Source organism: Brachycentrus maculatus, unplaced genomic scaffold (assembly GCF_059751285.1).
Source record: "Brachycentrus maculatus isolate JH-2025_06_01 unplaced genomic scaffold, ASM5975128v1 h1tg000874l, whole genome shotgun sequence".
In the NCBI taxonomy this organism is placed as follows: domain Eukaryota; kingdom Metazoa; phylum Arthropoda; class Insecta; order Trichoptera; family Brachycentridae; genus Brachycentrus; species Brachycentrus maculatus.
Window position 1 is genome coordinate 29,913 of NW_028281600.1, and position 14,908 is coordinate 44,820.

General features: G+C 39.0%; 1 pseudogene; it reads right to left on the minus strand.

The window, feature by feature from the left end:
* Window positions 1-2,913: 2,913 nt before the first annotated feature.
* LOC148299951 (DIS3-like exonuclease 2) lies at window positions 2,914-12,108 on the minus strand (annotated as a pseudogene).
* Window positions 12,109-14,908: the final 2,800 nt, after the last annotated feature.

A 14,908-nucleotide genomic window follows, 5' to 3' on the forward strand; every position in this document is an offset into this window, starting at 1 on the left:
ATGAGACGAAGAAAAAACCAGGGTTCTTGGTAAATAAGTTTGGATACATATACTACACGCATCAGGCTTTGTTCTTACTGAATTAATAGAATGGGAAGAAGTGGTGCATCGTGATCGAGCCAACTTATGAAAAATACTCCCTAATCATCATCGATATGACTCGAAAGATTGTTGGAATCAATGAAAACGTGTTACGATTCGGATTAACGAAACAGATTGTGGGCGAGTACATTGCTCGCTAAGTCATTGAAAAACTTCAATCCAGTGATAAGGCATTGGGGCCAATCATTACTGACGGCACTTTTTTGGAAAATAAATCTGTTGAGTTTAGAGTCCAAAAATAAAATATTTTGAGGGTTAAATACTTAGAGAGCATTATCAGCAGTGGCAGATAATAATATCAGATTCTAGCTTTGCAGGAAAGTGCCCCAAAGAAAAAGGGTCTTTCTGTCAGACTTTCCGTCAAAAATCGTCGAGATAGCATCGAAAATGAATACTATAAAAAGCCCAACTCCTTCCAATTTATCTACGATTTCAAAAAATAAACTTTTCAAGGTGCTTCATATCCAAAAGTAAAATAGCAAATGTTATCTTATTTCGCTCACAAAATTGAAAACTCAGACGATATCGGAAACTTGTGTGACTATGGTGATGACATAGAAACAATGCGAATTTGCAATGAAGAGCTATAATTTGTGTACAATCTCCCTAAGCCAATCGACCAATGCCCATCAGTCCCTCTATAATTCAGAATAGATTCAAGCAGCTTGCCGACCATCTACGTGAACTAATTTCATCAGAAACTGTCAGCCCATACAATCTCAAAAGAGGCGAATTACACACAAATGCGGGCAGCCTTTATCATAACCGTCGTCTTGCTGGTTGCATTGTTTACTGCATTCACCAGCATTACATTCTTGAATATTGAAAAGTTACGGGGTCAACTCGAAGTGACGAGCTTACTGTATGAATCATTCGAGAGGCTTGTCTTCTGTGGTGCCCTTCCAATTTTTAGCAGATATAGTAGCACCTTTGACATACCAAGCATCCTTAGAGCCACATTATTAGAGGGATAGTAAAAATATCGATCAATCTTTGACAAATATGACCAAATGGATGCCGATGTTGCCGCCACATCCATCTCAGGCCAAGATCTAAAAAACATCCTCAAGTAATATAGTATTGCTTTGAATGACTTTGCCCAGTCCGAAACTCCAGTGAAAGCCGAGGCAGTAACCGACAGTCTTATTCAATGGGTCTACCCAGCATGGACTAACTTAATCGAATTATTTCATCAGCATAATGCATCTAATAGAACTTAATTATTAATTGAATACTTGCTGTTGTGCGGAGTTGCTTTTGGGTTGCTGATAATCTCATTGGGAGTGTTCATTCGCATACTTCGTAATATCCTGAAACTGCAGAGAGATCTTTTGAGGATAGTCTGCCAACAGAAAGAGTCTGTGATTGAGCAAAAGTACGTCGAAGCCAACCGGCTCCTCAACTGCCTCAATTTGGGAACAAACTTCAAAGAAGCTGAGTAAAACATATTAACGAAACACTAATAGCTTTTCCAAGAGAATGTCTACCGAAAATCTGTTGTTAATTAACGCAAGCTAACCATATAAGGCTTCATGCTCTGCGGCTCTGCCTTCTTGATCTTGATGTTCTTCTTGTCGTCATCAATGATATTCTACTTCTACTATTCGCAAACCAGCAGCCACAGCTCCTTGATTCAAAATTAGTACGAGTCGACGATAGAGCTGTCAGTCGCTTGGATGAACTCCATGCAATACCCAACAAGAAAAAATGAGAGCTACCGATTTCTGAGAGCCTACGATCAGACTGCTGTGGATAAAGAGAACAAAATTGAGGAGATGATCATGAATCAAAAACTCACGCCGGAATTCATCGAATTCTACATGTAATTTAGTTACGGAGATACTTTGTGCAAGAAACTGATCTCCCTGGAGGAGTATCAGCCATTCACATCTGATTACTGCGCTACAAATGGGAATGCAGCTGAAATCAATGACAAGCGGATGCTCATCAAGGCTGAAAGATTAATCAGGCGCCTCATCATCAATTAGGAGCAAATATCGAAAGGGGAACTTCTGGACTCCACTCTAACTTTCATGAACTACCTACCCAAGAAATCTTTTATAGTCGCAAGTCAGTTGCTCTCACACTAAAATAGCCAATTTACATCAAATATCAAAATTGCTTTGGCAGTGCTGATTGTATGTGGTTTCGGAGGAGGCATAGTCATGTGGGGTATTTTCTATTGGAAAAGTGTTCAAAATATGCAGAAGCTATGTAGAATGGAGAATTCTTTTATGACTTTGATTGGATACATTAATTTAGTGGAAATTTAGACCTTTCGGTTCTATTTCTATGAAAAGTTTCAAAAGAATTCTATGAAGTGAATGAAAAGAAAGGTATGCTTCAAGAAATGATATATATATGGGTTATAATGCTATTGCTATCGTTATATTGTTGATCATTCGAAAGTTATCTTTTGCATCGGATTGTCAGGATCGGGCAATACCAACCTAATTAGGTAATCAATGGGAAATCCTTCTTTGGCGGTCAGCCTAATTTCCACTTCCTGCATTTCTTTTAGATAGACATTCATTTTCTTCTTTTCCCCCAATTTTTCATAGGAGCACTCTACATCGATTATCTTTCTTTGGGAGGCGTCGATCCGCGTTGACTGCACCTTCAAACTTTTGACCTATTTGAGTTATATTTCCTATATAATGATGAATGTGTACGCCTCGAAAATCATAGCTCGGGACGCAAATACGTAGGGAATAATCGTTGAAGTCTGTTAAAATTCCTTTGCAGTTCACAGGATTTTTCTTCAGGTACAAACACAAAAATATCTATAATAGCCTATATTGGTACTTTTTCACACCCTGACGAAACCTTCTTTGCACTCAGCTTGTTGTGATTGCATCTACTAACGAGCTATTTCAGATTCTTATACTCGTGCATGTTTGCTTCTTTTCTGCCTTCAATTACTGCACAGAGCTGCCGGTGAACAATGATGTCAGGGTATCTACGGATGGGAGATGTGAAGTGAGTATAGACCGGCATGTTCAGCGCATAATGGAGCCATTGCGCTTTAGGGGAGTCCTCTATGACAAAATACTCGGCTGTTTCGAGCAAAAAGATCAATTAATAGTTTAAAATATCCTTGACACATTGCTTGACTTTGGGGTCAGTCAGAATTTAATTCAGCTATTATTGAATTTTAGTTTATTTCGATATGACGATCGCCTTATTGATGCTCTTTGTGAATCGTTCGAATTTTGCAATTTTCTTTGGACCAGGGAACTTGTGGCGCCGCAAGAGAGTTTCGCAGCCGATATTTTGCACGAGAACTTACCCGACTTTCTGGTTGGCCAGCAACATGTACTCCTCAACTAAAAAGTTGGCTTCGAATCTCGTGTTGATCGTGTAGCTTTCGGGATATAAGTTCTAATTCAGCTTGAAAGTTTTCTTAGGGATTTCAAAAATTAGTGCACCTCCTGAGATCCTATTCGCTCTGAGCTTCATGGCAATCTGGTTCATCACCCGAACGTCCTAAGCAATCTTGTCGAAATCGTTTGGATCTGTACATCCGAAGCCTGCTTCAATCTAATTTTGTGTTTTTATTTATTGTTTTATTATTTTCTGAGCTTGCTCGTAAGTGAACCTCGCTTTGGAGCAGATCACTGTCTTGTCGTACCTTGAACCTTCCAGTACCTCTCCGTCTTCCGTGATTTTGTACCAGATGGAAAGAGTCAACCTTTCTAAGCCCGGATTCAGTGAGCACATAGTTTCGCACAGAATCCTCGGGAGCATAGGGATCACGCGATGAACTAAATAAACAGAGGTTGTTTTTTTTTGGGCAATTTCGTCGATGACCCCTCCTTCTTCAACAAAATAGCTGGCATCTGCGATATGAACTCCGATCTCATATACCTTTTTGCCCTATTTTTCCCCTGCCGGCTCGATGGATAAGGCATCGTCGAAGTCACGGGCTGTGAGGGGGTCGATCGTAAATATTCTCTACCTCCTGAGGTCATTTCTCTTGAATATTTACTATTTGGGGATCTGGTACTCTCCGTTTTCATTTGCATTGTCGATGAATTTTTTTAGTTCTTCTTGAACGGTTTGTTCATCATATTCCTCGTCGGCCACCCCATTATTAATCAGCAAGGCCCCAATTTCGGTATCAATATCCCCCAACTCCCCATACTCAGAGATAATTCTGCAGTGCGGGAATTATTCGTTTTCTTTCCAGCCCGTGTACTCTGCTAAAAAATATTTCTCATGCACTCGGAGTAAATTTTGCTTACTAATTTCGCTCAGTTTTATATCCATTGTCGTTATTCTTCGGTTGATGGGCACCAAATACATGCTGACCTTATCTCTCTTGACCTCAACTTTGCCGACAATATTCCTCTTCCCTTTTCCTTCCCAAGGCAAAATTGCCACCACTTTGCATTTAATTTTCTAGCTCGAATCATCCACAATTTCAAAGTAGACTTCATCTCCTTGGATGCACCTATTTTTCAGATTGCCCTCTGCGATATACTCGCCTTCTATTTATTTGGTGAGCACCCTTGCGAAGAATTTGGCTCTTTCGCTGAAATCCACGTACCCCCTGAAATACTTCCCCTCTCCATTTTATCTCGATTCCTCAATATCCTCCAGTTCGATGTGCGGCTCATAAATAGGCGCCCGTTCCCTCTTGTTGTTATAGGCTTGGGGTCTCCTCTCATTTTTTTTGAATTGATACTCAGTCGATTTAGATCTTTTCGGCTGCGTAAACTATTTCTGCATGACATCGCAGAGATCATCGAGATCCTCCCAATCCTTTTTGCTTGTGATTTTCTTGTTTGCATTTCTCTCGTCCTCACCATAAGCATTATTTTTATTATAGGGCTTTTTTTTATTGTTGTAGGCATTATCATTTCGCTGTTTCTTAAAGCCTTTCTCTTTGTTGAGTGCGCCTTTCTCTTTGTTGAGCGCACCTTCCACGATAATATTCATCTTCTTAGTATTTACTTTGTTAAATTTACTCCATACTCCAAAGTCGGCTTCACTCATTGAGAACTGCTGTCGCCTTTTCTCTTTTTTGTCTTTTTTGGCTTTTTCCTGTATTGCGCTGACTGCTTATTTTGGCACTTGCTTCATTGGCTTCTGAGGCTGAACTTGTGGGAGCTGCTTTTTTGTCTCATTGGATTCAACCTTGCCTTGAACTTTGTCTGACTAAAGTACTGGGACTTGAGCTGGGTTTAGCGAATATCGGATATGAAAAATGTTGGCTGTATCCTTTTGAGTATACTTCAATACTCGAGTGAACTACTTTGCTTAATTCTACATCTTGATATCTCTTTGATTAACTTTATTATTAACCTTCAAAATAATCTCAATATATACAGATGCGGTATCTCTACGCATGTAATTGTCTAATACTTCAATTAGAACATCTTTCATTTATTTTTCACAGTCTGTAAGCCTGCCAATCCCAAAAATTCCATATATCATTGAGTTTATGATGGCTTCCAATTATTAAAGTGATAGCCACATTTTATAATGCTTCAAAAATAATTTAAAATTCCATTTTGATTAAATTTTGGCATCACTATTATTCTAAATTGTTGGTTACAATGTTACAATCATCTAATTGTTAATTTTAGAAGCATATCACTGCATTATACAAAACCAGTGATAATAGATAAGAATGAACTCATAAATGTGAGCGCATTGAAAGTATAGCAATGATAATAAGTATCAGATCATATAACAAATATGTTCATAAAAAAGATAAACAAGATCTCGTAGCTACTGATCTCTCGAACAGGAGAGCAATGCTGGAAGAGCACTTCCCTAAATGCATTCAAAATCTGCAATGACCCTCATGGCCGGCTGTTCTGCATTTACTCAGAAGAATTAGACAAAATATTCCTCATCTCCATCCTATCTCTCCTCGAGTATATCGATGCATATCGGCGGCATTACTAGAAGACCCTATAGTATTCATTCAAGGAAGGACTCAAAGCTGATTTATCCATTCCCAACTAAAATGCGGACTTAAACATTTTTTTGGTCAAATTCACGGAAAGCATTCAGGAAACCCAATTTCTCGTTGCTGTCTACCACCCTTCCCTGATTGAAATGCACAGCGTGCTCAACGGCCAAAGGATACACACGATCAGGATCAATTAAATGGCTCTTAATTATGGCGCCATCAAAGACGTAAATGCCATTGGACACAGTTTGTACATCGGAATGTATGACGGCACGATGCTCTGCTACGAGGGAAATTAGCTGATGACTTGCCAGCACAGTTAGCAAACTAGTTAGGGCAATACAATAAAATGCTACCCTAACGAAATCATGAGAATCGCGTATTCTCAAGAGATTGTGTAATCAAAAAATAAAGAATTGAGCAGATCCAACAAAAAACGTAAAAGGTCGAGGGAAAGAAAGTACAACATATGTAAGTTCTCTCGTTATTTTAGTTAGCAGCGCAAAGAAGAGAAAGGTTCCAGTTTATCAGAACAGCACGGGAGACCTGATGATGGGCCATAATCTGGTTCTAGCAAACACGCTCAGACTGACAGCGGATTAAAGCAACCAAAATATGAGTCACCGTAGCTTCGAATAATTCGTACATTTGGAAAGTGAAAAGCTGCATGAGCCAGGGACAGTGAACAGCTACTAACTATCTTTGTGCAGTCGCTTCATCACTCATCGGAATAGTAGGAAAAACTCGAGGGCCGATGAGTTTGAGTATCAAATACTTTATCGAGTAGAGATTGAAGGCAAAAATGATGCATGGGTTACCATATGGGAAGGCCATAGCAAACCCTTTGTGAACCATTTCTGGATCAATGAGGAATCTGAAATGCTACTGATTGCTTTCATAAATATTGCATCAGCCGAGGAGAAGCATAAACCTCAAACGAGGATCAGTGGGTTTTGTCCAGCCAAATCAGAAGTACTGAAGTAGAAGCTCTTTAAGGACTTCGACAAGGAACATCAGGAGCAAGAATAGGAAATGAGTGCGAGCAATCAGATCACGATACTGGGGTTTATTAAGAGCAACAGTGAATAAATTAATTAATTACCTAGCTCAATGCAGTAATTTCATAAAAAGACAGATATCAAGCTAATTGATTTGAAATATGAAGTCCTAAATATCAACTGGGTTGGCCCGGAGCACCTGCTGCTGTTGGATGATAGTGACAATGTTTACTACGTATAGATTGATTTGAATCGACTGAATTGAACCATTCTATTCTGTATTATATTCTCATTCCGATATATTCTCCATCATTGTGATAAGTTAGGACTATATAAGCATCTCTTATAAATAATAGATAATTATGTCTGCCTTTGTGTGTTCACTTTCGGGATGCCCACTTTCCGAGCCGGTCATATGCAAAAGAACTGGCTACATCTACGAGCGATCAACAATCGAAAAGCTCATCAGAGCCCGTGGAACTTGCCCCCATACAGGTCAACCACTTTCCTAATCCGACTTGCTGCCACTCAAACAAAAGGATCCCCAAGTGAACTACAACTGCCCCGATCATAACAAAATGGTCCTAAAGTTGCAGAGTTAGTACGATGCAATGATACTCGAAGCACACTATCTGAAAAATTAATTGAATGTCACCCGAAAGTAGCTCGCATTGTCGCTCTATAGGCAGGATGCAGCGACGAGAGTGATCGCCAAGCTGAAAAGATAAGTGTAATAAAACAAAGAGAGAATAGCCAAGATGTTCAACTAATCGGAGAGGAAAGAACAAATCTAATGATATCAAAGCAAGTTATCGCATTATGCCATGCTATTCACTTATTAAGTATCATTTGATTTGCTGTCTGGCATTTTGATTTGAGTTTATTTTACTATAGCCATTATATGCTTTATGCACGCATTTGAAATATTTTGTAACAATGCTGATCAAGAGCGATTTCTTTGATTGCCTATCTTTGATCAGCCCGTAAATTCTTGAATCTTATTGTAATTCCAGAATGCCTCATTAGTGATGCGAAATATTTATAAATTAGATATAGAAGTCGGTTATCGACCATCGGGATGTGCTGACTTAAAATAGAGAGAAACCAGATGTGAAGAAGTTAGCTGCAAAAGAAGCCTCGTGAAAATCGAGCAAAACCTAAACATGAGTGGCCGCAAATAAGTGTAAATGACAAGGTCATCTTGATTTATTGATAATTTTAAATAATAACTAAGCCTAATGAAGTTTACAAGGCTCGTCATTCCTCGCCCATTCCTGACAGATTCTGAGGAAACGCCCGAAGACGATAGGTACAACATCTTCAACCCCGAGGAAAAGGAGGAAATCTATCACAAAAGCTATTCCCGATATTACCATCACAAGCATCGCCATCATCGAAGGAAACCGATCGCGAAGACTGCACCCCATCCAAAAAAAAGTAGTCTTTTTATCAATAATACTGTGGCCAGAGATCGAAATGGGCCAGGAGACTTGCGCCAAAACATCCCCAAATAACTCAAAAAGAAAAGTCGTCGATTTTAAACTGAGTAGTAAGGCGAAAGCATCTCGGAGAGCGACGAGCGAACCGATTAATCCTAATCTTTGATCCTCACCGAGGAGCACTCCTCAAGAGAATCCGTCAAAGTTAGAGGTAACGAGGGCATAAAGGGCAGAGAGATAAAGGGTAACTAGTACTTGATGAAAGAGTTCGGGGTATAGAATATGGTGGAAGTGACCAAATAGTTCATTCACAGAATGCGAAATAAGATCAACAATGCCAACACTTGTCTGGATGGCAATGCTGTTAATAAAAATGCGGCGACCATCTTGAAGTTTCAAGACTCTTAGAACCACGATAACAGCAACGATGATCCTGATTTAATTAAATGAGTTGTATATTTATGTATGTATGCCTGTGGCTTTTATTGGTTCACAAAATTAGGCTTGCCAAAATCAGGAGCTTGCGATTGTCGTTGCCAGTGTGCTCTATAACTTATTTTTACGTGCCTTCAGGGAGTATTTTTACGGCCGATATGGTTCATCACAGTTCGGGGTAAGATAGTGCTTGGGTGCATCTTCTCTTTTAGATTTCAAGTAGTTTTGCAGCATTATTTTATCGATGTTTTTGTCTTACGCGGCCACATTTTCAGCCTCTATTGGCTTTATTCGCCTCAAAAATTTAGAGTAGGCCTCCTTATTCTCTTAGAAGGTCGGGTCGACGTAGCACGTAATTCCATGCCTATCTTTACAATACTGAGTCTCCCCATCTTGCCCTTCGTAGCGATAAAGAAACAGATACTACTTCTTCCCCACCGATTTTGATCTTCTGTTTGCATTCATCATTTTCTAGTTCATTTCATTTTCGTTAAGGGTTGGCTGGCTCGTAGCCACAGTCGAATTGAGATCGATCTATTTTTTGAAATTGAGCAGCTGTTCTGTCGATTTGCTTCTTCGTTCAACGGTGTACACAGGCTTTATTTGGTTTATATTCAGCTTGAGAGTATCAGAGACAGTCTATTTGTTCACAGGGATATATCCGATTGCGAAGTCGTCAACAATTCCTTTCAAATCGTGTTTGTGAGCAAATTGGCGATGGATACGTTTCATTCGTTCTTCAGGGTCGAGCTTAGTGCGTTTTCCAAAATTTAGAGCACTTCTATAAGTTTGATATTTTGTAGGGTCATTGCCTTGACGATGGGGTTGCATGTTATGGGTCTTTAAAAAATCGTTGTATATAAAACCGCTATTTCCTGTTGTGTTTTTACGGCCATATGATTAAAGGCATGGCTTTTCGTAAAAGAGCCTAATTGCTGAGTTCGGCATTGTTCTCGTATAAGCTTTGGAAGTTTATCCAACCCCAACCCCAACCCCAACCCCAACCCCAACCCCAACCCCAACCCCAACCCCAACCCCAACCCCAACCCCAACCCCTTACGATTTTACTTTATAACATTTTTAAATTTCACATCAAAAATTATATAAGTATAAAATGTTTAAAAACGATGGTATTAAAATTTCAATATTTTATTCAATTCATAAAAATTTGAAAAACCTTTTACTCGTTATTTTTCACTCAAACAGAATGCAATCGGCATACTTTAATTTAAAATAAAGATTGTCGTAAAGTGGGGGGAGTGAATAAATTTTTATATGATATTGATTATTTGCAGGTAGCAAATTGTTTGTCCTATTGGTTCCTTAATTACTTAAATTGGGAGCATGGAATGCATTTGGATTGGGGCCATCATGGAGGTTAGTAGCCGAGTATGTACACCAATTCATCAAGTTCCATCTAAATTAAATAATATGAACATCTCATCGGATTGATTCCTTTCTGCTTGCCTGAACCCCTTCTCAGTGAGGGCAGCAGAAAACTAGTCTGGCCGGAGGGACTTCATATGCTTCGCTTTATCTTGGCAGTTATGAATGTATATCATAAATTTATTTATTTATTTATATTAGATTATATTAAATTAAGAATAGATATTATGAAGACTGTTGTGATGATCAAAGGATCTGATCTTTGATGACATAAATTACACTTGACTCTGAACAGTTCCATGAATAACCTCATTTATATTTACGAATTCTCGATGGATTGTCTTCATCAAGGATGGATGATAGTATGATAGTAGAGTGACTATCATTCTGCTGGTATCATCAACAATTGCAATAATGTTATGATGCCTATTGCCTGTTTATACTACTCTTTCTATAGTGATAGTTAGAACAAATCCTTTGAATTACGAAAAAATGCAAGGATCATCATCAAGTGATCACCATAATCAAGAAATGAAGTTGCGAGTGACACTGAGATTGGAAGAGTATGCGGTGGAAGTTATTCTCGGAGACTATTTGTTGAGCTTTGGAGACTTCACAGCAATATTTGCCTTGCCCTTACTCCCTCCCTTTCTCTATTTCTTTTATTTTCGGCTGAGTTTTAATTTCTACTATTTTTCCAAGTCTGCAGAATTAGTGTCAATTCGATAAATGTCTCGATCTTCCCGATCTCTCTCTGCTTGGTTCTTTTGATCTCTGAGGTGAGTCGCCAATTTTTAAGGTTTCTCCTTATGAGAATCAACTTAAAGCCAATCGTTTGGAGAAGTTTGCTCCTTTTTCACTCCTGCTTACTTTCTTCCTTCAGAAAAATATATAGTAGGAACGCAATTCTTCTTGAGACAATCTTGAGATTTTTATTTCGATTTGGAAAGAACAGTTGCTAGCACTTGTTTTTTTTCATATCTTTTCAGGAATACGTCAGCATGATGGGTCTTCTAAGCGCTGCTTTCTTTCTGCTCGTAGTTTTTAAACTAACTTTTCAGTTTGCATTGAAACTGTGATTATTTGCGTTTTTTGGTCATTTAGTTATATTTCTCATTTTATCGGATAACTAAGGATTATTTAATATTCTCATGTTCAGAGTTCTTTAGATTCGCATTTTTTCGATTGTTTTTTTATTTGTGGGAGCTAATCGCTGTAATAGAATGAGAGCTACGATACATTTGGTTGGACCATTGCTTGTCCTTGGATTTCTACTTGTTATCTTTATGTGCACCGTGCCAAATAGCATATGATTTTAACGGGCTTGGATTAGCTGTAGCAGAATTTTTATTCTCAACAAGCATTTGACGCATTTTCTTTGCCTAAAGCGATAATTTAAGACTCTTTACGGAGTTAATCATCGTTTTTTTTACTGTGTGCACTTCTTTAGCGTTATTTTTTTTATGTGCACTGGACCCTATTTATTTTAGCTGATGAGACTCAAGGCTAGCTAAGGCTTTACATCTTTGACGGCGACTATGATTGTGAGAGCCTTATCTCTCTTTGCTCTTTGATTTCTTGGGGTTTCTGTTTTTGAAATTATTCTCCATCTTCTTCCTTTTTTCGAGATCAAAAAGGCTTTCATAAATATTATCCTCATAGTTTTATTTTTTTTAATCTTCGTGACCTTTTTATCCCTCTTGGACCGTGTAATTTTCCGATCTTCTGGAGTATGACTTATGCCTTCTCTGGACAGCTTCATTGATGTCGACAACTCCCTGTCTCTTTTGGTCTTCATGAGGATTACCGGAACTGTCTTGGTCATTCGGGTGGCTCTTTGGGAAAATATAAATGAGTCTTTCAGTGTTCGTCAGCAGAGTCATTGCCATTTACCTGTTGATTGACTTATGAATAGATTGGGCCAGTTATTTGGGCTTGAGTGTTTGGAATTTGGGATATTTGTAGATGCCCTCCTTATCAAACTTGTTTCGAAGTGTGATATTGCTGTAGCAGATTTGCTGCTCGCGACTGACAGCATTTTCATAGTCGTTATTGTTGGTCGAGTCGACTGGATTCAGCTGATTCACATAGTAATTTTCATAGCTCGAGACTATGTGCTGTAAGTATTTCATTTATAAGGGAATATAAATGGACAACACTAATATCGCTATTAAATGATAGAACTCTGACTATTTATATATTTTCTTTTGGAATCTGTCTCCTTATTTAGTTTCATCCTTTGCGGCCTGTAGTCTCAGTTCGGTTGCCAGAATGAAGTAGCTCGTTGCATAGATCAACGAAACAGAAATAAGAAAGGGATATCCGATGGTATTGGAACTTAGAGAGTTTAAATTTGTCAGTATGCTTTATGCTCCGAGGTTTTAGAAGTTATTTGATTGCTCATTTTGGACCGATGGACTGTTGCTTTGAGATGGGGAGAACAAATGAGATGGTAAATATTTGAAAATGGAGTTCATTTACTTTTTCTTGAGAGAATTCGCTTTGTCTTTGGGTCTGAAAGCAAATTCTTAGTGAGGGTCAAGGTGTTACCTTAAGGTGTCCCTTTAACTTTCTTCTTCTTATTTGTCTTCAGAAGGTGGGCAATGGTAGCTTCGACTTCTAATTTGGAGAATATCGCTAATGGAAAATTTCTGGATTTCTTCCCGAATTTTAGCCATTTAAACCAAATCTTAATATCTGGGCCCGAGCGATCCCAACTTCTCAGCTTTGCTGCATCTTTCCTCAGGATGTGCTGTCAGCTTGCGATGAAATTCAGCAAGTTTTTAATTAATGGCTGGAGTTGCTTACTTGAATTGAGGCGGCCCTCGATTCCCGTGGATGAGCTCATACTGCTTCAGGTAGAATCGGGCTGCTTTCCGATAATTCTCCAGCACTTGCTCGTTTAGTTCCTCAGGTAAATCATCATCTATTTCGCTCAGCCCTATGATGATCTTCCGATTATCCAACTCGACGATGCTATCTTCGTCGGTAGCAGGGCTGCTGCTCAGAATGTTATTTCTTTCGCGGATTATAAATTTGCTGTTAGGCTGCCCCAACCTGGACTAAGTTGTACTTTAAAAGTATTTACGATTAATTGCGATGATCTTTCGAACTTTGCCAATAACCTTCTTGGTAGTTTCAATGGCTTTATGGTGGTGATTCAGCTGACCACATAGAGAACTATACTGCAGGTAGTAAATGGAAATCTCTAGAAGTTTGATCATGCTGTGGGGCAGATTTCTATCTTTTTTGAGCGTGATGCTCTCGTCGAAGGAGTGTGGGCTTTCGTTTCGGAGTGGAGAGCTCGAGCTTTATTTAAGAGTTTCGTGTGAAAAGTTCGAAAATAACTCGTAGTTTTGTGCCAACTTTTATCTCTCTGATGAACTGTTGAACTCGGCTTGAGTACTGAGTTACCTTTCCGAAATCGGAAGCGGTGTCCTCCTCATATTTAAGAGAATTATGTCATCTTCAATGCTTTGTGAGCCTGTTTTGGCCAGACCGATCGGATGGTTAGAATAAATCGAATGGGGAGCTGGCGAGTGAGTCGAAGATATTTGGCTCCAACTCGACTCCTGGCCCCATTGCTACATGTTTAGGATTGCGGCTTAGATGTAGCTACATGATTTGTGGAGCTCCCACACCTTCTGGTAAAAGCACGCTTGATTGTTCAAAACGCCAATTATTAATTTTCGATCAATATTCTTCCCGCAACTGGCAGCATACTCTAAGATGCGTTCCGCCGCGCTGAGCATTGCGCAGATTTAAAACTCCATCTTATTCGCGCTATTGTTAAAGCTCGGGTAGGGAGACTGGCTATATGAGCTTTTTTCAGCTTTCCTGAAAATTTTCGATTTTTAGTGCGGTTTTTCCTCGCAGGCTTCGTTTTCAGCCACTTCCTTGGATTTTCTTTCCTTGCTGTCCAGCTTGCAGATGAAATAGTGTGCAATATTATTGAGATGCATCACTAAGCTGACAAACTTGTCCACTTTCTGCTTGATCTACGGTTCGTATACTTTTTAGGTACAGCTCGCCAGCTTATGTAGTTGTTGGTTGCTCAGCATGATTGGCACTGACACTCCCAAGCTGTGCTCTATCTATTACAGATAGGAATGAATGCTCATCAGTGCTGTGTTTGCATTGTCCAATGAATATCCAGATTCTGGCTCTTGCTCCTTAATATCGACTGGGCTGTGGTATTTGAAAGAAATTTGTTTATGCATTGAGCTTCCTCAGCTGCTGTTAGTTATAATTTTGATAAAAAAATCGAAATCATTTAGTCGAAGCGAGTTCAACTTAACTCATGAATTAATTGAATTGAAGGAGCCAATACTGTCTGCATCGCAGAAAACAATTCTCATTTTGTATATATTTTTGCCTCTTCTTATGTTTACTCTGCGTTTAGGGTCCTAGTTAAGGTATTCCAGCAAAGCATTAGAGATATAAAATGGTTAATGAAATATCGCAGCGTGACCGTAAGACCAACAAATGGCTAAAAATCCATGGATACTGAATAATATGAAGACGGAATCTGAGCTGAAGGATATGAAATTATACATTGCTTTGGCTAAAGCATGAACTGCATTGAGTTTTCGCAAATTGAATCAGATAACAGCATTATACATCTC